The sequence below is a fragment of the Sciurus vulgaris genome (genome assembly GCF_902686455.1).
Source record: "Sciurus vulgaris genome assembly, chromosome: 17".
NCBI lineage: Eukaryota > Metazoa > Chordata > Mammalia > Rodentia > Sciuridae > Sciurus > Sciurus vulgaris.
The window spans coordinates 42,098,052-42,120,072 of record NC_136478.1 but is presented as its reverse complement, the minus strand read 5'-3'; the positions used below and the strand labels follow the sequence as shown (position 1 = coordinate 42,120,072).

General features: G+C 52.0%; 1 long non-coding RNA gene across 4 annotated transcripts; it reads right to left on the bottom strand.

Moving 5' to 3' along the window:
* Positions 1 to 328: 328 nt before the first annotated feature.
* On the bottom strand, positions 329 to 21,145 carry LOC306648147. Of its 4 annotated transcripts, XR_013760307.1 has the most exons (4): positions 20,215 to 21,145; positions 10,778 to 10,917; positions 6,249 to 6,364; positions 329 to 5,966 (listed from the first exon to the last, which is right to left on the bottom strand). It is a non-coding gene; the product is annotated as an uncharacterized lncRNA (long non-coding RNA). The 4 variants fall into 4 exon arrangements; XR_013760306.1 differs by having other exon boundaries at positions 329 to 6,364; XR_013760308.1 differs by having other exon boundaries at positions 329 to 6,364; positions 20,767 to 21,145.
* Positions 21,146 to 22,021: the final 876 nt, after the last annotated feature.

The window sequence follows — 22,021 nt, the reverse complement described above, 5'->3', positions numbered from 1 at the left end:
GCCTGAAAGATTTTTCTCCATAATGTGAAAGACTTCTGCTCTCATCTCTCTTAACATTCCTACCTCTCCCCCTCCCCTGTCCCATACCCATCTGTGTGGATGGAGCATTTGACGTAAGCTGAGACATAGGAAAGATACCAATTCACTATCAAAGCATCCTAGCCCCATCCCAGAGCAATTAAAAAGCCAGATGGAATCTCTGGGAAAACGGCATTAATAACACGAACAATCTGTGCAGGCCGGCAGGAACCCAGGAGCCTCAGGCAGGGGTGGGACTTGGTGGGGGGAAGGCTGGGGTGCTGGAGTGTGAGCTTGCAGCAACATCTCAGCCATGTGGTGGCCGGCCAGGGATGGGGCCATCAAAAGGGTATGCTAGGTCTGGCTACAGCTGGGCTGTCCCCTCCGGCCCTTACAAGGCCCACTGTGCACCCGGGATCTTGGTGGCTGCAGACAAAGCCAGACAAATGTGGAACCCATTACTCAGACAGCCACAGCCTCGGCCAGCCCTGTTCTGGCACTCGAGAGCTTTGCTTCTCTTCACTTTTGTTTTTATTTATTATTTTTCTAGCTTTCTGGCCCCACCTACTAAGAACAGGCCTCCCTGGGTGTATGGCTTCCAAAGACTCTTTTTTTCTTCTTTTGCCATGCCTACATTAACTGTGCCCCACAATAGCAAAAGATGGTGCTAGAGGACCCCACTGGGGCCTGAGCCCCAGGAGCTCCCCTTATAATGCAAAGTGGCAGGAACTCCAGGCAAGACCAGCAGAGCTCTTGGAAGAGCTGGTGGGGACAGGACCCAGGTGTCCACATTACCTGATTGCCTGGAGAGCCCAGAAGGGGCTGGACAAAGACTTCAGGACCACTGTGATGTTTTGAAGCATGGCCTAGGCAGAGCTGAAAAGCTAGACTCTTCTGTAGTAGTGCCATTTTTCAAAGCATGGTCTGGGGGCCCATATGAGATGAATTTAAAGATGGAGTTTTCTTATAGTCATCAGGTTAGAATGGGAATTTGCTTTTTTAAGAAATAGCCTCTGTGATCCTCATTTAGAGATCCATTTTCTGACCTTCATTCTTACTGCCTCCTAGTCCTCATCCTCCCAAGAAACCGTTCTCCCCAAGATCACCACCAGCTCCTAGAACTCCTCTGGGGTCCTTCCTGCTGAACTTGGCTTCCTGCTGAACTTGGCTCCAACAGACATCCAACGTCTGGCCCAAGGCAGGTCTTTGACACATGTGTTTGAAAGCAAGGAGCTCCAGCTCATCTCTCTTCTTTACAAAACATCCTTGTCCTTGCTTTTCCATTCAGGGGTCTGCTGGGTTGACCAGAGGCCCACCAAACAGGGGCCTAAGGGACCAGGGCCCACCATTAGTAAAAGGAACATAAGGTACTAGAATTAACTTCCACCCTAGTGGGCCCCTCTAAATGAGTCCTTACTTCTACAAAGTTGCTTTTCTTAAAAATTTTTTTTTAGTTGTAGATGGACACAATACCTTTATTTTATTTATTTATTTTTATGCAGAGTCGAGGATCGAACCCAGTGCCTCACACGTTAGGCAAGTGCTGTACCACTGAGCTACAACCACAACTCCCAAAGTTGTTTTTAAAGTGTTAGACGGTCACCCAATAAAGGTGACCCATCCCAGTCCTAGATGATCCTCAGTGTCTACATGGTGTTTGTTTATCACCAGAATCTTAGCCCTAGCCAGGCTCCTATGGGATGGCCATGCTCTCCAGGGACACTGGACAGGGAGAAGATGGGATTTCACAAAGAAGGGGCAGAGGACTGAGGGTATAGCTCGGTGATAAAGTGCTCATCTAGCATGCTGTTGGCTCTGCCTCCCATTCCCAGCATCACATGGGGGCTAAGGGAGAAGAGAAGGGTGGGGAGGAGAGAGAGACCAAATCTGTCAGAGCTGCCAGAGGCCTGGGGCCAACCAGAATCACATTTCTGTTTCAAAAGGTATTTCAGGTCTTCGTGTCTATCCTCTTGTCCCTGTTCTAGGATGACTGGCAAAGTCCTTATGAAGGAATAGTGGCCTGAGGGTGGGAGCACTAGTGTTCAGATGTGGTAGCCAGGACCAGAGCATGTGTCACCCAGTGACCCAAACAGGCCTGAAGGGAACCATCACAGCCTGACCCAAGCCCTCTTGAACCCGAAGATATTTCTGCTCCTTGGCAAGTGGCAGCTCCACCTTTCACCTGAATTAGGCCTCTTCTCCCTAAACAAACCCCTGTCCCTTCCCTGTCTCAGTCACGGAGACCTCAGGGAGTCCCCCCTGCTCCCCGCTGCCTTTTCTGAAGCCAACCAGACCACCCTCCCCAGCACCCCCAAGACCGCCATGCCTTCTTTCTAATGAGGAAATGCAGCTGATTTATGGTGGTGTTTCCTGCGCACACGTTGGGCAATGGACTCAGCTCGACGTGGCGGCACAGCCCCAGTCCAGAGAACAGGGGGCCCAGGTGTGGCAGGGATGGGGTGCCTGCTCCACAGGGAGCTGTGGTGACCTTCAGCATCAGGTTAGGACCCGTCTGAAGTGGCCTCCTTGAGTGATTTACAATTCGCAAACACGTTTTATTTGATTCCTGAGTTTTGCTAGAGCAATTACAGTGACTAAGCATGACAAATCACTCCCAACACAGTGTCTGCTCGCTGTTAGGAAATGTGTTCGCTTCACTATTTTGCCTGGTGCGGCAACATTTTAAAAATAGACTCATTCACTGTACTTGAAGGCAATTTGTTCCAAATTTTCCCACTAATTTGATTTTAATCTGATATTTAAAATTCGTGTGACCGCATTCCCACTGATTTATAGGGAATAAGCCCTACCTGGCAGCAGTTTAATTGGCCTTCACCCAGGAGTCCACAGGACAAAGGATTTATCCCAGAACAGTTTGAAGCCACTGAAGTCTCTAATGCTTTCAATATAGTCTAATTCAGCATTGCAAGTGCCACTTGCCCCGGGGGCAGGACACTGAGTGTCCTACTGAAGGCTGCTATGGTTCTGCAGGGCTTTGGCACATAGTAGGCTGTCTTGCACTGAGCAGATGAATCAAGGCCAGATGCCTTGACTGGATGCACACCTGAAGTGTGTTCTGGATTGGACTCTGGAGGGAAGCAATTTGTACCTGTTTCCTGTTCCTCCCATACCATCATGGAGATAGTCCTCGCTGCTTGGACATCCAACTGAAATCCTGGCTTCACCTCTTGCTAAGTGGGGGCCCTCACCAAGTCTCTGGACTCCTTTGATCTTCAGTTTCCTTTTATGCAAAACATATGCAAAACAGTACCACGTCACTGGTACCGAGTTGTGAAAGGTAAACAGGCAAAGCTTGTGGGACACTTGGCTCAAGCTAACCATTCCTGTGGGTTGGGCAGAAAGCAGAGTGGAAGGGGTAGGGTGCATCTCCGTCCCGGAAAAACTCCAGTGGAAGGACACAGTCATCTGAATCATTTAAAGCAAAATCATTGTCCCAGATACCCAAGGAACTGCAGTTATGTTAGCATGACTTAGACGCCCCCCTCCCCAAAGGATATCTTATTTTTTTTTGCTTAGAAAGAACTTCATGAACTTCGACTGGGTGCAGAGCCCTCTTGCCTTGAAGACTCAAAGGTCAAAACTTCTACTTCTCTCAGTAGAGCAGGCACAGGTGTCCTGGTGTCCCTGTGTGCTTCTGGCAGTAAAAATTTCTTTGTCCAAGTGCAGAATCCCAGATAGTGACTACTGGTCACTGAGGACAAGCATTCTCACCAGGATGGCAGTCTCTCCAAATCCTGACAGATCCCTCATCCCCATAGGGTTCCTCCAGGAACTTCTTTATTTGGAAAGTTGAGACCTCAGAGGGTGACGTGCTCTTAACTTCCCTTTGCTGGTGGGACAGGAACAGGAGGCATATGCTGTGTGTTGGCGGGTGGGAGACACCTCCTGATCTTTGTCCCCCTCTGTTTCCCACTGGGTCATCTCAGTGTTAGGCCCACAGCTGGATCCCATTTGCTCAACCTAGCACAGGCCCAGAACGTGAGGAGGGAGGCTGTCCTCTACCCTGTGGGAGGGCTGATCTGGTCAGGCCTCAGACAACCAGGGAAGCTTCTGGAGTCCCAGCGGGGAGGGGCACAAAGGCAGGTAGGAGGAAGCCTTGGCCAAGCTTCCCCAGAGCCAGGACCACCAACAGGAAAGAGCTCTGGAAACCTCTCCTGCTCTTTCCTCTTGCAGCCAGGAGGACCATCATGAGAGGAATTCCAGTTAATGAGCAAACTCCTCAGGCAGGGAAGGAAGGTGGCTCTTGGGCCCAGCATCTCGCTGCTCAAGTACAGGAAGTAGTCGGATTCCACTTGCCGGGTCAAGGGAAGACAACAAACAGATACTGAGTGGGACCAGGGGCCTTACATCATTGACTTCACACCCAGGTCAGCTGGGCTTGGTGCAGAGCAGCAGAAAAGAGAAAGGACAGGCCCCGGCCGTGGGTGAGTCTCAGGGTAGCCCAGGGAGAGTGACATTGTGTGGGTGCCAACTTGGGGCCAGGAATGTGCCACAGGCAGACGAACTTGGGACTGATTCCGAGGCTTGGGTTGGAGAAGCAGTGTCCAGGCCCAGTAGTGTAAAGGGTCCCCCCACATTCAGCTGCAGTTCCCAAGTTCACTGGGGCCCTATCTCCTCTGCTTGAGGACCAGTCTCATCTGGGAGAGGTGGAGGCATGTGAGTCACGGGCCAGGCCCCTGGACCTAGGGGAGGTGGGGACGATGGCTGTGAGCCTGAAATGTGTCACAGGAGAGATGAGCATCTTGAGGGACGCGAAGTTTATATAATTATGTGGGACAGCACTGCCCAGGTGTGTGTCAGCCACAGTGGAAAGGAGAACAGCCCTCTCCAGGAGGATCCTTTACCTCCCTGGGCTGCACCAGGTGATCAGAGACCCAGCATCCCGGGAAGTGGCCCATCAGGATGCTCAAAGTCACAGAGTCACAGCACATCAAGGGCTCCATCCCACCAGGCAGGTGGTAAGACCAGGGCTGGGGAAGGGGCACAGATCAGCCCCTGGGCTTCCAGACCTGGGATCCACAGGGGCACTTCAATCTCCACCAACCCTCAAATCCACCCGGAGCAGTGAAATGCTCATATTTTCCTAACGCTCTCATAATTGGCTTCATTCCATGACACCTCCCCCCTTCCCCGCCTCCACTTAACAGTTCTCAATTTAGGTTTTAATTTTTTAAATTAAATCAGCTGCATCTTGTTTGGAACAGCTTTGAGAATTTCAAAATTGGAATGGTATGTCCGAGTCATTGTAGAACCAGGTTTTCAGGGGTTGGGGGTGGACAGATGAAACCCCTGTCTTAAATCATCATGCGCTGGGAGATCAACGGCCAGGGCCACCCCTTTCTGCTTTCCCATGAGACAAGCCTCTGGGGTTGGTATCATCCACGGCACAGTGTCCTGGGGGACGCTGCTGCTGGTGGGGAGGTGCCTGAGGGCCAGGGTGGGACAAGGGCCTCCATGAGACTCCACCGGGAAGGTGCTCATAGCACCCAGGCCCTGACGCTGGTTACATAAGGGCTGGGCCTGCATTCCCACCCACTGGGGGTGTGAGACCATGTTTGCCCTGGCCTCAACACACACCTGCTGTGTGCCCAGCCGCAGGTTTGGCAGCCTCTCTGTTTGAGCATGTCTAAGAGGTGTGCCGAGATTCCCACAGGCAAGATGATGAATGGTGTTCCTCTGAGACAGAGCAACCACAAGAACCTGATCCCAGGGCGAGTCAAGTGAGGAGGACAAGGGACCAGGCCACCTGGCCACTAAGAAGAGAACATGAGTCAGGAACTAACTACCCACCTGGCAGCCAGATCACTCTCCCATCCAAGAGAGTTAAGGGTTGGGAGCTACAGGATCCAGGATTGGTTAATTCCCTGGCTGCCTCTGGACCCAGCTTCTGGATCCCTGCCAGTCAGGCCCAAGGTGATGCTGATGGACTGAGCAATGAGGACATTAGTACTCCTTGGACCATAGTGGAGCTTGGGTTGGAGGACCCTGGGGCGATGCTGGCAACATCAGGCGTTCTTAGATATGGCAAATGGGCATTTCAGCATCATCTGTTCCAGATCCCACCCACCCCACCCCCACTGAAACCAGTCCATATCAGTCAGCCAGTCAGCAAGTCTCCACCAAGCACCCTTCAGAGTTCACACCAGAACCTGGAAAGAGGACAAAGGACAGAAGGGGAACAGAGTCTAAGAAAAGGATATCACACTCACTACTGGATGGGAGATACACCTTCACTTCACTCATCCATGCCATAGAGCCCTCATCCACTATGGAGGGACACTGGAGAATGTTGTCCTGCTATCTCCCAGTGACTAGTCCATGAAGACTTCAGGAAAGAAGAGGGAACAGGAAGATGCAGCTTTGGTCATCAAGGCTGCCCAAATAGTTCCTAAGAAGACAGACAAGAGTTGCTTTTTTTTCTTCACTCCCTGATCTTGTTTTAATGTGTCCCTTGCTACCTTTTACATGGTAAACAACATCACAGCTCTTGGTCAAGAGAAGATTGGGTCTAGAATCTTTCAGGAATGTTTTTGAGTTCTGGGGTGTCCAAAACATGGATCTGGATTGTCACCAAAGCGTAACTAACCATTAAACAGCTCAGTGCTTGCCTTCATGCATTCATTCATCAGTACCGGAAAATTCTTGTCCACTAATCCTTAAAACACTATCTCTGCCCCTTTTCCTTCCTCCTCTTCTGCATGTGCAATATTAAATATATGGTACATCTTTCCTTTCTCTTCACATATCTTGTTTTCTGTATTTTCCTTTTGTCTTTTGTGCTATATTTGTGATCATTTCTTCTGAGCTCTTTTCTCGTTTGCTAATTTTCTTCTGAGCTGTGTTTAATCTACTATTTAATGTGTCCATTGAATTCTTGGTTTTGATTATTATAGTTTTCCTTTCTAGAGATTCTACTTGATTCTTTTTCAGATCTTCTATTTTCTTTTTATAGATTTTCTATTCCTAGTCCATGAAGCCTGCAGGAGGGAAGAGGGAACAGGAAGATGCAGCTCTGGTCATCAAGGCATGCCTTATTTCTTTAAACATTATATTACAGTTATGGTGAATAATTTGAAGATTTTAAGAGTGTATTTCTGTTTTGTGTTGGCTCTCCCAGTTTTCACTCATAGTGTCTTACTTTCTTGTGTGTCTGATTATTTTTGACTGTGTGCCAGTCATTGTTTATGAAAAAAAAAGTTTACAAGAAAAAAATGGGATTTAAGACAAAGGTACCTTCCACTAGACAGCATTTTCATTTGCTCCAGCCAAACATCAAGAAATATTGCTAGTTTAGGACCACCTTATTCAAACTTTAAGTTTCTCTATCCCACCCAGGAGATGAGAACCTAGATTGAAAGAACACGTGAGTGCTGGTTTATGTAGCTTTTTGGAGTCCCACATCAATGTGGGATGGGTGTCTTATTATATGCCTGTGTGAGCCCTAAAGTTTAATGTCCATCTCTCTCATTCTATAAGTCTATCAAAATAAAGTTCAAATTCATTAGAATCAGAAAATGCCTCACGCAAAAAGCATCTTCACTTCTTGCTTACCTGTCTGGATTATTTTCTCCTCAGTGTTGGTCTAGCAATTCCCTTTGTTACTATCAATGTATTAAAAACATTTATCCAACATTTTAGTAATTTTCAGTGAAAGGATTGACCCAAATAATCTAGCCTGCCAATACCAGAAACTGGAAGCCCTTCCTTCCTTCATTCAGCAAGTATTTGTGGAGTACTTACTATGTGCCAAGCATTGTGCTGGGGTACAAAAATAAACCAAACAGAACAAGCTCTAGAGGAGTTCACAGCCTCTCTGCAGAGACAGACAATAAACACAGAGTTACACAATTGATTAGTTAATTGTAGTTGTGACGCATATTGTGAAGTAAGGAAAGGGTGAGAGTGTCTGACCGGGAGTCCTCACCTGTTTTGTGGACTCAGGGCAATCATTTATGGAGGTATGATTTTTAATCTGAGATTTGAAGGGCCAGTGGATCTTTAAATAGTTAGGGGTTGGAAAAGAGAATTCGGTTAGAGGGAACAGCATATGCAAAACTCAGACATGGAAAGAAGCACAAAGTAGATATTGAAAAGTGACCAGTAGGTGTGGCCACAGTGCACAGAAAAGAGTGGGGGCAGGGAACAAGAGGCGAAGCCAAAGAGTCAGCTAGGTCAGACTCTCACACACAGGGGTTCAAACTTTAGTCAATATCCAAGAGCAAAAGGAACTGTGGAGAACATTGAGGTCAGGTTCACTTATAAAGAAGATCGAGCTACTGATGTATGGAGGATGGATCAAGGCAGGCAAAAGGGACATCAGGTCAATGAGAGAGTTCTGTGGCATAGAAATGGATGAATTCAAGAAATACTTAGGGGACAGGATAAGAAAGATTTCCACCAAGACTGACCACAGAACTGTCCCGAAATTCCTTATTTGGTCTTGCTGGTTCTTCTTCTGACCCTCAGATCCACTCTACACCCCATTCCTTTCTACACCAAGGGCGTCCCATGCCTTCTGGCTTCCTGCTGGGTTTGGTTGATGCGAAGCACCAGCAGATCAGAGGGAGGAAGAGAGAGGTTGGGTACTTCTTTCCCATCTTTCCCTGCCTCAGGGCCCCCTGGTTCCAGTTCTCACTAGTTCTCAGCAGAACCAATACACCCGTGTCCCTTCAACCTTACAAGGGTGACAGTCACTGCCATTGCTAGTTTCTGGGGGGCTCAATACACCTTCTTGACTCCCTTGATCCTGCTTACATCTCTCTAAATGATTCCTGTTTTGACAGCTCTTTATTGAACATAGATAGGGTGAGTTTGGTTTCCTGAGTGATCACCAACACTCAGGGTTTGGTGTTGCTGCTTTGGGGTTTGTGTGTGTTGTGTTTGGGGGGTTTGGGGTTTTGTTTTGTGTGTATATGTGTGTTTTGTTTGTTTGGGTTTTGGGTTTTGTTTTGTTTTGTTGTGTTTTTTTGTTTGTTTGTTTGTTTTTGTTTTTGTTTTTTTCTTTAAAGAATCCAGAGAAGCAAATCTGTCTGGGAATCCTGGAGGGGGGCCAGCCCATTGTGGCAGCTAAAGGGGTGGTGTCAGAACCCACAAGAAGGCCCTGCTGCCATCTGCATTCTGTAAACAAACACGCACATATGCACACCCTGCAAGCCAGAGCCAAATGACAAACACGGCTGTGACAATTTTATGGAGCCCTGGTATCAGCAAGGAGAGAGGCAATTAGGAAAATCATGAACGTATCTGGTGTTTTCTGTCTGGCTGTGAAATCCCTGTGTCTGTCTGCTGGGAATTCCAGCCTCGGGGTGGATCGGGAGGGTGCTTTGCAATCTGCATTCAGATTCAGGTCCCAAACTCTTCTGAAAAGAAGCATCTGAGAGATTGAGGTTAAAGTGCATCTGATTTCTGGGGTGAACTCACTAGGTCCAGTCCTGCATGTGGTTCCAGGAAAAACTCTTTCTGCTCGCCTGCCAATCAGTCCATTTCTTCTTCGCCTTTCTTCCCTTCCCTGTTCCCCCTTACCCTCCCCAGCTGCAATTTGCTCCACTTCACTTTCCCTTTGGAGAACCCCCTCACCTAGTCAGAGGTTGCCAGATGCTTGGTAACCGTGATCCAAAATTCAGCGCTCCCTCCCTGTCTGCCTCTGTGCTGGGGGCTCAGGCATGCAGCCAAGTGCAATGAGGAACACAAACAGAACCTCGGGCAGGGATGTGTGATCAGGGAAGGGCTCTTTGAGCAGGCAGCATGGAGGCCAAGCTGACAAGATTGACCCAGCCGCTCACAGGACTTCTCCAGGTGGGGAAAGAGTGCATGGTCTAATGAAAGGTCCATGTGGCCCCATGAGGGGAAGGGGCAGAGGACGGAGACAGCTCCTCAGGCGCCCTGCAGGTGGGACAGCCATGCCTCTCAGTTTGCCTGGTATGGCTCTGGGCTTGTTTCGTTATTGTTGTTGTTTTTTTTGTTTGTTTTTGGTTTTTGTACCAGGGATTGAACTCAGGGGCTCTTAACCACTGAGCCACATACCCAGTCCTTTTTTGTATTTTATTTAGAGACAGGGTCTCACTGAGTTGCTTAAGGCCTCGCTATGTCACTGAGGCAGGCTTTGAACTCATGATCCTCCTGCCTGAGCCTCCCGGGCCGCTGGGATGACAGGCGTGCAGCACCACACCCAGCTGGTTCTAGTTTCCTTCTGCTGTTGACCCCCAAAACGTGTCCTTATTTGTTCCATAAATGAAACAGTCACTCTCCTCAGAGAGCAGAATCAGAAGTCTAGATTGGTATTGTTTAACTGTAGTGAGGAGCCATTAGAGGCTACCAAGCAAAGGAGTGACTGAGTTGGGACTTTTCTTTCATCTACTAAATATTTACCAAGTGCCTGGCATTGTCCCTGGTTCCAGGCACAAGCAATCAGTCACATTGGCTGAACTTCTGTTCTCGTGGAACTTAACATTCCAGTGTTGGGATAGCGATGTCTGAGAAATCTAACCTTCCTTTGAATGCCTGGATAGAGCAATGTGCCCACTGAACAGATAAAAAGATGAAGTCAAAAGAATAACCTGCTGTGATTTTTTTTTCCTTGAATTTAATCATTGGAACATCATGGAGCTCCCAATTTCACCCCTGAGGGGAGGTCTCCATGGGAGCTGCCCGCAGTGTGGTGTACCCCTGATTCCCATTCTCACCCACACATCCAGGTTTCTGTGGTTGGTGTGATGATTGGCCCAACCAGGCTTCTCACTTGTAGCTGGTTTTAGCTCCAAGTAGCTGGTTACAAATGTTCACCGAATCCCAGCTTGAGTGGTCTACGTAGAAATGGGCGCATGACCCTGGTACAGTGCTCCAAAAATCCTGTAACTGTGCTGCAATTCAGGCATAGATCTGAATACAATGAAACAAAAAAACAAAAAAGCAGGATAGGATGTGTCTTCAGGTACAGCTGGAACCAGCAGTCCAGGCTCTATCATCTGGAGTCCTCTCTCACTCTATTTCCTGGTTTTGCCTTCCTTTGAGTCAGTCTCCAGGGTGGAGTTCCTAGTAATACAAGGCCTCCAGATAAAGACCCAGCAACTCAGAATACAGCTTCAATTTCTGAATAATTCTATCAAAATCTTGGAATTGAAATTGGACCATAGGCTTATCACAGAACCAACCACTATATCCAAGAGACTGGAAGATGCTGTTGGGTCAACCCTGAGTCATATCGTTGCCCCTCCTACAGTATTTGGGTGGCGTGGGAGTAGGGTGTCCAGCACCACCCAAACTGCATAAGTGTGGGGAGGGAAGGTTCTCAGAGGAAAACCTATGTGTTCGTGGAAGGAGAGAAATAGAGGTAGAGGCAGGCAAAATGATTGGTGTTGGCTGTGCTTGCTGCTTGTCCCTGGAGGAAACGGAGCCCTTAGAGAGTGATGGTAACCCCTTTGTATCTGCTTCCATAGCAAAAGTGAGTCCAGGACCCCAGTGGAGGTAGGTTTCTGGAACCAGTGTGGTTGGGGTCCCAGGTTTGTTCCTGACTTCCACCTTGCCTTGGGCTACCAGGGTTTTTTTCCCACAGGTGCCTTCTTGAGCCCCAAGCTGCTCATGAGGTCGGTGACTCCAATCTGTGAAAGCAAAGCTGTGGGGAAGACACATGTCACATCCCCGAGAGAGAGGTGGGCAGAAGTGAGAGACTTCAGAGGGAGTCCAGGCCGAGCTCACCCTGGCACCCCTACCAACACCTGCCTTGGGGGTACGAGGGGAGAGGAGGATTTGGAAATTGTGACCTGTGGCCTCTGAAGGCTCCAGGTCCTGTTCCCAGGGGCAACTGGAGCTCCTGGACCCTTCTGAAGCCTCCAGTCTTTGAGGTGGGGATTCAACCTCCTATTCCCTGGGATCAGAGCTAAGTGAAGAGGCTGCTCCGAGGAAGGGAGGCTGACAACAGGGGAGGCTGGGAGAGGACCCCTGCCTTTCTGATCTTGGGAAGAGCCTCGGAGAAACGGGTGGTCCGTTGGGCCACTCAGCCTGCCCTGAAGATGTTCCTTAACGGCAGCGAAGGAAAACCAATGTTTGGCACCAACTGCATGCAGACACATTCTCAAATCTCTCCTTCCATGCAGTCGGCCGCTCTGGAAGGTGGTCCCACTGTCAGCGTGTCCATCAGGTGAGGGATGGGGGTTTCCCAAGGCCTTTTGGGATTTATGCAGAGTCTCAGGCTGAAAGAATGGGAGATGAGGTCAAAGAAGGAGAGGACAGAGGCCTGGGGAGGTGCAAATAAGCCGCAGAACTCGTCTGCTCTGGGACAAGACCTCCCCCCCAACACACACACACACACACACACACACACACACACACACACACACACACACACAGAGGCCCAGGAAGGGAGGCATCACTGGGGCCCAGCCCAGCAGAGCGGGGAGCCCCACCAGGGATCAGGAAGACAGTTTCCTCTCAGTGTCTTCATGCCACAAGATGTAAAATAATCCCCTCGGCTCAGAAAAACACATTTTATGGCTGTCTGACTCATTTCCCACAAAGCTAGGTTCAGCACCCACCACCCCCCCAACGTTTAAAGCTTTTGTTTTGAAAAATATGTTGAAAATTTTAGGATGACTTTTAGACATAAATCGTCCCCTTCCTCACCCTCGTCCCAGGACCCCCTCACCTAATTTCCCAAGCCCTGGCTGCCGGAGCCTCAGGAGGACCATGTCCAAGTGGGTGGGGTGACTCGGGGACCTCGGGCCACACAGCCTTCAGGGGCAGGGCGGGCTCATGCCTGCTGGGCACTGAGATGAGCTGTTGGGACACTCCAGAGAGGCGCCTCCCTGCCATCTGCCGCAGTGCTCCTGATCCTTCTGGTTTGGGGTCCCCTTTGGGCCCCAATAGCGCCGTCGCCTTCGCCAAGCCTCATAGTCTCTCAGGCTGCTTCTGAGAACACAGGCAATATCTGGCTGGTTGCTTCTAACCTCAGCACCAGACGGCACAGGACCCACAGCAGCTGAAGGAGGCCTGAGCTCAGAAGAGGGGGCCCCCTCCCAGCTCCTGCGGACCCCACAGACAGCACAGGGGAGGAGCCCAAGTAGAAAACCTAGGGCTCACACCCAGGGCTCTGTGGGCGGGCCCCTCCCCAGAGGTTGCCACACCTGGAGGACCCACTGTCCACAGAGTTGACCTCCCCTCCCTGGAGCTTGGCACACATAAGGTCCTCCACATGGTGCCCAGAGGGGCAACCTGATCATCCTAAGGGTCTTCAGGGAGAAGTAGCAGCCGGCAGCTGAGCAAGGACACCCACCTGCATCAACTTCTATTAGACCGGGAGCATTGAATGGGCTACACAGAGAAGCCTTAGGCAGAGACCGTGGGCCTGTGGGAGCTACCCAGGTCTGCCCAGGTCTACTCTGGCTCATTTCCATTTCAGACCACGGTCAGCTCTGGACGTGGCCCTGGTTCTAGTTGTCCATGGCTCTGCACTCCCCACCTGGGAGCAGGACGCAGTTGCGGGAAGTCTCCAGTTGTGGGAAGAAGATGCAGAAGGGAGCTAGCGCAGGCATCCCTCTTGTCAGGGGGTATGTGGATTGTGGTCCTCCAGACTGGCTGGGCCATGGGCATCAGGGGAAAGGCCAGAGGTGACCGGACTTCCTTAACCACAAAAAAATGACTCAGCTAAATTGAGGAAGGCTTCCGTTTCGGCAGAACATTTTTTCCACTATGGTAAGAGCTTTTCACCCACGGGCTCCAGGGGAGCTGAGTACCCCAGAGGGGGGTTTAGGGAGTTTCGGTTTGAATAACCAATGCCGATTCTTAATCATTATTTTGAAGAGGCAGCTCTTGGTTTTCCAGCAGGTGGCTGGGTCCCGGGCAGTCAGGCCAGGTGTGTGTGCGTGTGTATGTGTGTGTGTGTGTGTGTGTGTGTGTGTGTGTGTGTGTGTGTCGCATGCTCATGTGCATGCACATGCATGTGCATACATGCAAGTACGCACTTGTGCCCTGAGGTCCCTGGGGCCCAGGAAGCGGGAGAGTCAGTTGTGATCATTCCCTTTGGCCCAGCAGTCTCTTCCCAGGTCTGCAGATAAGACAGGGATTCTCCAGTCCTTGTGACCCTTCCAGCCTGAAAAGGGCCAACAGCTACGTTGAATTTAATTGTGCCAGGCAGCAGGTTGAGCACTTACCTATATTATTACCTCTAGATGTTCACAACCTTGGGAAGTGGGTCCCTCCCAGATATCAGATGAGGCTCAGAGAGAGGAGAGAGGACAGCACCAGTCAGACATGGCCAAGCACACCCAGGGAGCCTAGCACCATTGTAGCCCTCCCAATTACTGCCCTGCCTGTCCTTCGCCCAGCTCCTGACACTGCCGAGGGTTGTCTGCTGTAGCAACTGGCCACCCTAGACTGGTGAGGCCGAAGGGTTACTTTCCAGCCCATCAGTGACCAGAAGCTGGGTCTTGCCCTGGACTCTGGGATGTAAAGTCAGGGTATCTCCAGTGTGGCCCTGAGCCCTGGGCAGCCTGAGTGACAGGTAGGATCTTCTAAGAAGGACAAGGCTGGCCCTGGCCCTTGACTTCTGGCCTAATATTAATGGTGAGGAGAAGGCCTGAATCAGGTACTTGGTAGGGCAAAAGGCTGTCTGCTTTGAGTTCCTCCCTTTTCCTGTCCAGACCAGGTGGGGACCCTGGAGGTAATAGTAGCAGGTTCTGGCCTGGACCATGAGCACAGTAAGGGTGTGGGAAGGGCTGGCCCCAGGCATGGCTGCCTGGGCAGGAGAGTGCTCCTTCTCCCATCCCCAATGGACGGGAGGCCTGGTGTCTGCTCCCACCTGGCGAGATCCCCAGCCATCAAAGATTCCTACTTCCCGTTCCCTTTCTAGGGCGGTCTCTTCCCTCAGGCCTCAGCTCTGGGCAGGGGGATGGGGAGGGGTGACAAGGGCAGGACCCTTCTCCCCACATCATTGTAGGCTGGATCTTAGTTCTGCTGGGGCCCTCCATGTCCTGCTCCTCCCTGCCTCCTGCTCTGGCCTGTGGTCAGTTTTTCCAGACTAAAGCTGCTTGGTAGAACAGGCCTTGTTCAGTCTCTAGGGATTTCAGAGGGTAGATTGGACCTGGCTGGTGGGGCTCTGGGGCCAGGCTGGGGTGAGTGTGCTGCCTGGGGCCAGGACATGTGTCCTGGCTCTATGGCCTCCCCAAGGCCCAACTCACTGGACAGATTCCAGGGAGGAGCAGGGGCTGCAGAGGGTGGGGGAGGAGGCCAGGGCTGCAGCCCCTGGGGTGCTGGCAGCTCCAGAGCAAAGGGCAGATTGGCTTTGGCCAGAGCAAGCAGGGCAGGGGTTAGTGTAAAGATGAGGCTTGGCCCAGGGACCAAAGGAGCTTCTGAGTGGCCCCCTTGAGAAGACAGAAGACGGGATCAATAGGGAGAGTGGGGAGCAAAGAGTCAAGAAAGGAACAGGACCATAATAGGCCAAAGCCAAAGGTGAGGCAGGGAGAAGAGGAGCAGAGGAAGACAGAATTGAGGAGCAGCTCAGAAGGACGGAGCAGACATGGCAGGGCCCCAATCCTGCTGGTCCCACTGCCGGCAAAGAGCCTCTCCCCAGGCCAGGGCCCCAGGAATGGGACAGGAGCCAGGTTGGAGCTGTAGGGTGTGGCACTTTCTGGAGGGCCAAGGGCTGCCTCTTGCCCTTTTTCTTTATTTCCTTGCCCTCTGCCCACACAGAGGCCCCCACCTTTTCCACCCCCAGGGCTCACACAACATAGCTGTGTCTGTGAGTGTTGTTTCTGTGCACAAGTGTGCACGTCCTCATGTGCACATGGGAGTGCAATATGTCTGAAGCCATTGCATCTAGGACCCGCCATATCCAGGATCATAAAGGCATCCTTCGCGCCAGAACATGGCCTCTCCTGGAGCCCAGCCCCATGCGGCCAGCCCTTCCTGGGGGCCTGGGTGTTCCAGTAGAGTTGATTCTCGCTCCTGCAAAACACCCAGATAACCCTTCTGCCCCACAGTGGAGCAGCAGAGGAAATTCCCTGGTTCCCAGGAACCGCACAGTCCCCAATAGATGGAAGGCCTGACTGAGCAGAGGCCCCAGACCTACTTCTTCTCCAGAAGAAGGGAATCAAGGTGCTCCCACGTAGGCCACAGAAAGTTCCTCACCTGCAAAGCTCAGTGTGTGAGTGTGCACATGTGCACATAGGTGAACACTCACATCCACATCTGTCTCCTTGTCAGTGAGGCCTGTCAGCCCCACTCACCATTGCTCATCATCCCTTCATCCCGATCCCTCTGTGGCTCCCGAGGACCCAGGGTATCAACTCAAGTTCACCACCTGTCACTACCTGGCCTGTCCCAGCCCTTCTTCTACCATCCCCAGTTCTTCCCTCAACCCCCTCATCCAGCCAGGTGGGCCTCCCCACCAGCCCTGTTCCTCATGCACATTTTCCATGCAGATGTTCTGCAGTGCATGCACCCGGCAGCCACTGTGTATTTGTGGCATCTGCCTCTGCACAGGCTGAGTTGAGTGAGAGGTTGTCTGAATTGGGGAAGAAACCCAATTCCCACTGCTTTGAGCATGAAGGACTTCACTGACTCCTGCAATGGGAAAATCCAGATGGTTCCAACTCAGGCGTAGCCGAGTCTCAGTTATCAAAATCTGTATCCATATCTCAGCTCTCCTTCCCTTTGCACTCAATCTCCAGAAAGACTCCCAGTAAGAAAGCCAATTATCTCACTTGCATTCTCCAACTTTGCCACCCAGGGAAAAGAAAACAATGTTTCTCTGAATTTCCAGCACAAGTCTTAGGACTGATGACCATTGGCCATACCCAAGGCACGTGACCCACTTTTGGAGCCCAGCTTTTAGCAGCCCTGCCTGAACCATGTGGTCTGACAGAGGTAGAGGGCTGGTTCTTCAGAACAATACCAGGGATAGTTCCAGCAGAAGGAAGTGAATGGTAGGCAGCCAGGGTCTCAGCGGTCTATCCAGGTGACCTCATGTGCAAGTGATTACCTGGGCAGGGTGGGGACATGTGCTATTCCTATCCTTGGTCTCACTCCAAGTAAGAATGGAGTCTAGAATTCTGGAGCTCCATTTCTTATTATACAGATGAGGGAATAGGCTCAGAGAGTCAGGGGTCACACAGCCAGTTGGACCCAGACAGATTAAAGCACAGGCCTTCTGACAGCTAGTTCTCACTGTCCACTAAGGAGCCACAGCTGCACATTGGAATCACCTGCCCACCCTGCCTCTGAGTCTGGGACGGTGATACTTCAGCAAGTCCCAAATATCTGCATCTGCAAGAATAGCATCAGCCCTGCTCACTCGGCAGAAGTTCAGCACTGAAGGACTTGACAGACTGATGTGGGCCCTGAGCCCAGGGCTTGTGATACCCCAGCTGCAAAACCTGGTCCAAGAAGGAGGAGCCCACTTCAAAAGCCAGAAGGGCAGGGAGAAGGGTGCAGAGAGAATAGGACCAGGGGCAGGGGTGGGAATATGTGGTAGACTGATCCAAGGTGGGGTCGGAGAGGCCCAGGTGTCCAGACCTCCAGCCACTGCTTCATCTCAGCAGCTGAGGAGGGGGAGGGAGGCCTGGACCATGACTACAGAAGAGGTCAAGGGGCAGAGAAGCCAGGAGGGGCCCAGCAGACTCGAGGGCTGTGGATGCTTGACCAGAAAGGCCTGTTTACTCAGAGGCCCACGAGGTCAAGGCCCAAACCCAGGGTTAATTATTAATAGCTTGCCCAGCTAGTGGCTGCCTGATGTGGTATAGGCCAGAGCCCAGGACCCAGGCACCACCCCCCACTGCCATCCTGCACAAGAGGGCCCCTGGAGTGCTTCACAAAACCCTGGCTCTTGGCAGAGTCTCTGGAACTCTGACGTCCCCCATCACAACAGGAGAAAGGCCTATGCCAGGATCCTGGGAGCACCAAGATAGGCAAAAGGTGTGGGTGTCCCATAACTCAGCCCCTGGGGTGTCCAGAACTTGTTCAGGAAAAGGGTCATAGGGATTGGGGTGATATGTGGTTTCCTGGCAGGGGACAGGTTTGGTGGCAGGATCGGGGTCAGGAGTGGTATCTGTTGGGGACAGGCATCCTAGGCTGAGCTCACCAGGGTCTGGGCTAGAGGTGCTCTGGGGACCCCCCCAAGGGACTGTTGTTTGTGCTGACCCTGTCTCAAAGATAGCTGAGTCCCATACCATGGGGCTGCAGCACCACCACCACCTTCCCCAGAAGTGCTGGGACAGGTACCTCCTATGCCCTGGGGACAGCACCTGCTCTTTCCAAGGAGCAGGTGCTGACAGAGGAGCTGTAGCAGCTTTAACAGCTTAGGGCTGCAAATCTCCGCTTTGTCCTGCAGATTTGGCCCTTGCTCTAGCATTTGGTGAGGGAAGGGAACGAGGACTTAGTGGTATTGTCACTGTCCACCCTCTCCAGATTCAACCCCCCTCCCAGGCTCCTGGCCCTAAGGCAGCCTTGTCCTCAGCCTGACCCAAAATCTGGAGCCATACCAGTAAGAACGGTGTGCACGGTAAGTGTCTACTGTCCCTGGACCTTTGGTTGACCCAGCGTCTCTCAGAAGGAGATGGTGGTGCCTCTGAGGGAATCTGCTGGTTGGATCAGATGCTCCTAGAAGGTGGGTGCAGCCTGGGACTCTGTACTTCTCATGAGCTCCCAGTAAGGTCTACAGAACTCCCTGCCCCTGAGCCAGGTAGTCTTTCCAAATAGTCCCTGAACAAAGCTCCCATGGGGCTTTTCAATAACCTTTAGATTCGTAGACTGTCAGCCTTTCTTCATGTGTTAGGCTTTGGGGGATGGGACCCAGGAAGGGAAAAAGCTGCCTTGCAGAGAAGGGCCTGAGACAGCCAGGTCCTGGGCATGTCTGCAGCTCCTCTTTGTAAATGTGGTGCCATCTTGGGTGGTGGGGAGGAGGTGATTGTCCCTGCCTCCACAACAGTAATGGTGATGTCTAGGTCCAGAGTCCCCATCCTGTGTGGCCAATGGGGAGCATTTAGGAAAGGCTCTAGTACATGTCCCATGGCCCTGCTCAGGGGAAGGCTTTTGTGGCTGCCTCTGTCAATCCAGCCAAGGCTCAGTGTTTGCACATGGCATCTCAGCTTGGGCCCCATGGAGCACTGCCCAGATCAGACCCTCAGGGTCCACTTAGGACAATTGTTCCCTTTTCAAGGCACCACTTCTGCACGACCAGGAAATCCTGAACCAAAGCTGCCTGTCCCTCCCTGAGTCAACACTTGCAGAGGAGGGCTGGGGAGCAGGAACACAAGCCACAAGACTTGGCTTAGCTGCACCAGCCCCAGGAGTGCAAGCCAGAGACAACCGCACCACATGCAAGCAGAAGCACACACGCATGTTCACACAGACACTGGGCCACGCACATGTATAGTCATCCATTTACACTCAGATACATGCATTCATAAACACACTAGTGGTCACATAAGCATGTTCATACCGATATGCACGTACATGTACAAACACGTGGGCCCACATGCATGGACACACAAAGCTTTGCTGCCTCCATAACAAAGTCCAGGCCTGCTCTGTCTATCCTGGCTCCCTCAACACACCACACAAACACACTCACATGCACACTCTGCTCTGCTGTCCCAAAGTCTCCACAACCTTCAACCTGCAAACAGCAGCCACCCAGTGCCAGGAGCCTATTCTCCTGGCACCCCTGCAAGTCTAGACCAGGACTGAGTCCTTAAATCTTGTTGCAATATGTTCTGTCTTTGGGGTTAAATGCTGCGCACAGTGCCCGAGTGCCACTGGAGAAATGGGAACTTCTAGAGGAGATGCCGCATTCGGCATCCTACAGAGTCTAGCTAGGCTGCTCTGGGCTGGGCTGGGGCTACAGATCCCCCTGGGCACCTGTCTCAGGGCTTGCTCTCTGACCAGATCCACCTGTTTCCAGTTGGTCTGTGCTATGGTTTGAATATGAGCTGTCCCCCAGAGCTCCTGTGTTAATGCAGAAATATGCAGGGGTGAAATGATTGAATTATGAGTTCTAACTTAATCAATCCAATCAATCTAGTTTGAATGGACTGACTGGTGGTAAGTGTAGACAGGTGGGGCATGGCTGAAGAAGGTGGGTCACTGGAGTGCATCTTCCCCATGGTCCCTTCTCCCCACCTTTCTAATTCCTGGCCACCATGAGCAGAGCAGTTCTCTGCCAGGCCCTCCCTCCACGATGCTCACCTTGGGCTCACAGCAATGGAGTCAACTGACCATGGACCAAACTTCTGAAACCATGAGCCAAAATAAACTTTTCCTCTTCTCAGTTGCTCTTGTCAGGTATTTTGGTCACAGCGACCCAAAGCTGACTAACACAGTCCGCCTGGCTAGATGGCCCCCGACACAGGAGCTCTCTGGCTCACAGTAGACCTCTGCAGACAGAGTGGTTGGATAAAGAGTTGAAGGCCTTGCAGGAGGGTTCTCTGTCCTCTGGGCTGACCTCAGGGCTCTGGAGGTCCCTGCTACCCTGCCACCTGCCTCACCTTCCTGGATCACCTCCACCACGTGAGAGCAGGGCCCAGGTGAACCAGCCTCCCTGCAGCTCCTGTCTCTGGGTGGCAGGCAGGCAGTCCCAGGACGTGCCCACACACAGCTCCCCCGCGGCCGCACGCCAAGCCAACGCCAGAGCCAGGCCAAGAGCAGCAGTCTTGGGGCCTGCCCACCACCCACGTCCTGCCCGGCCTTCCGCGACTGCTCCGGGGGAGACCTGGCAGGACTCGACTCCCATCCACACACCAGCCCCCCAGGGAGGACAGGCAGCTCGCCCTGCGGATCTCGCAGCAGCCACGGATCTTTGCAAAGGTTGACCCCATCCTGTTCCAGGCCCAGCCCCTGAACGCTTCCCAGGCCTTCAAGTCTGCTGCCCAGCCCCCTGCGGCCTGCAAAGTCCTGACCACCTCCCCACCTCCATGCTTGTCACTCTGTTCCTCCCTTGGGCTATGCTGGCTTCCTTCCGTCCCGTCTCTCCAGCAGCCGGCTCCTGCCTCTGGGACTTTGCACTGAGGCTCCCTCTGGCTCTTCACCTGGCTGGCTCTCTTCCTTGATCAGGGTTCAGCTCTACTGCCACCTCCCCGGGGAAGGCCTCCTGAAGTGGTCCCTGGTCACGGCCTGGTTCTGCCTCGTGGTTCTGTTCCCCTTGCTCTGGGGGCCTCACTTCCGTGGCTCTCACCTGCCTTCCGTGCTGGATTGTGGGCTGCATGAGGGTGAGGACCGAGCTGCTCTCGTTCCCAGCTTGGAAGGGGCCTGTCTCACAGCTCGTTGGCAGTCTGCTTGTGTTTGTTGAGTGAATGAATGATGGAGAGAGGGCAATGCTGAGCCCAAATGCATGAAATAGGACCAGCTCTGTGCCAGGTGTGGGGACAAATCTGTATGGGGGATGTTGGGGGCTCTGAGGGTCCTCCTGACTCTTGTCATTCAGTCAGGCCCCCCAAGTGGGATAGTCCTAAGATCAGGATTTGGACCTGTACATTTTGCCCCTGTTGGGATTTAGGCTCTGTGGGCCGCTCTGCTCTGTACAGCAAGGATGTCCTTGTATCTGATCTCCTGGATATAAGTGGGGTCCCAAATCTGCCAGTTCTTTCCTTCTGCCAGTTCTATCTTTGTCACAGACTCTGGCCCCTGGAATGTCTCCTCTTATCTGGGCCTGGGCAAGCCTTTCTCATCCCAGTGCCCTACCGGACCCCCTTCTCCACCTGACGCTGTGTCCTTACCACACCCAACTCTGAGGCCACACCCAGCTCCTCTGCCAACCTGTACCAGGAACCCATCAGGAACAAGGGGCCATAAGAAGTTTCTGGGCACTTCATAGGCTTCTCTCAGGTTTTCATAACCTTGGACCAGTGTGGGTAGAGATCAATGAGGTGCTTGGAGGACAAGTTCAGAAGAGGTCACTCTGAACCCAGGAGATGAGGGCTCAGTGAACTGGTTAGTGGACTGGATAGTAGATTACTTAGTTCACTCATGTATGTTCTCTTCGTTTGTTGAATATGCA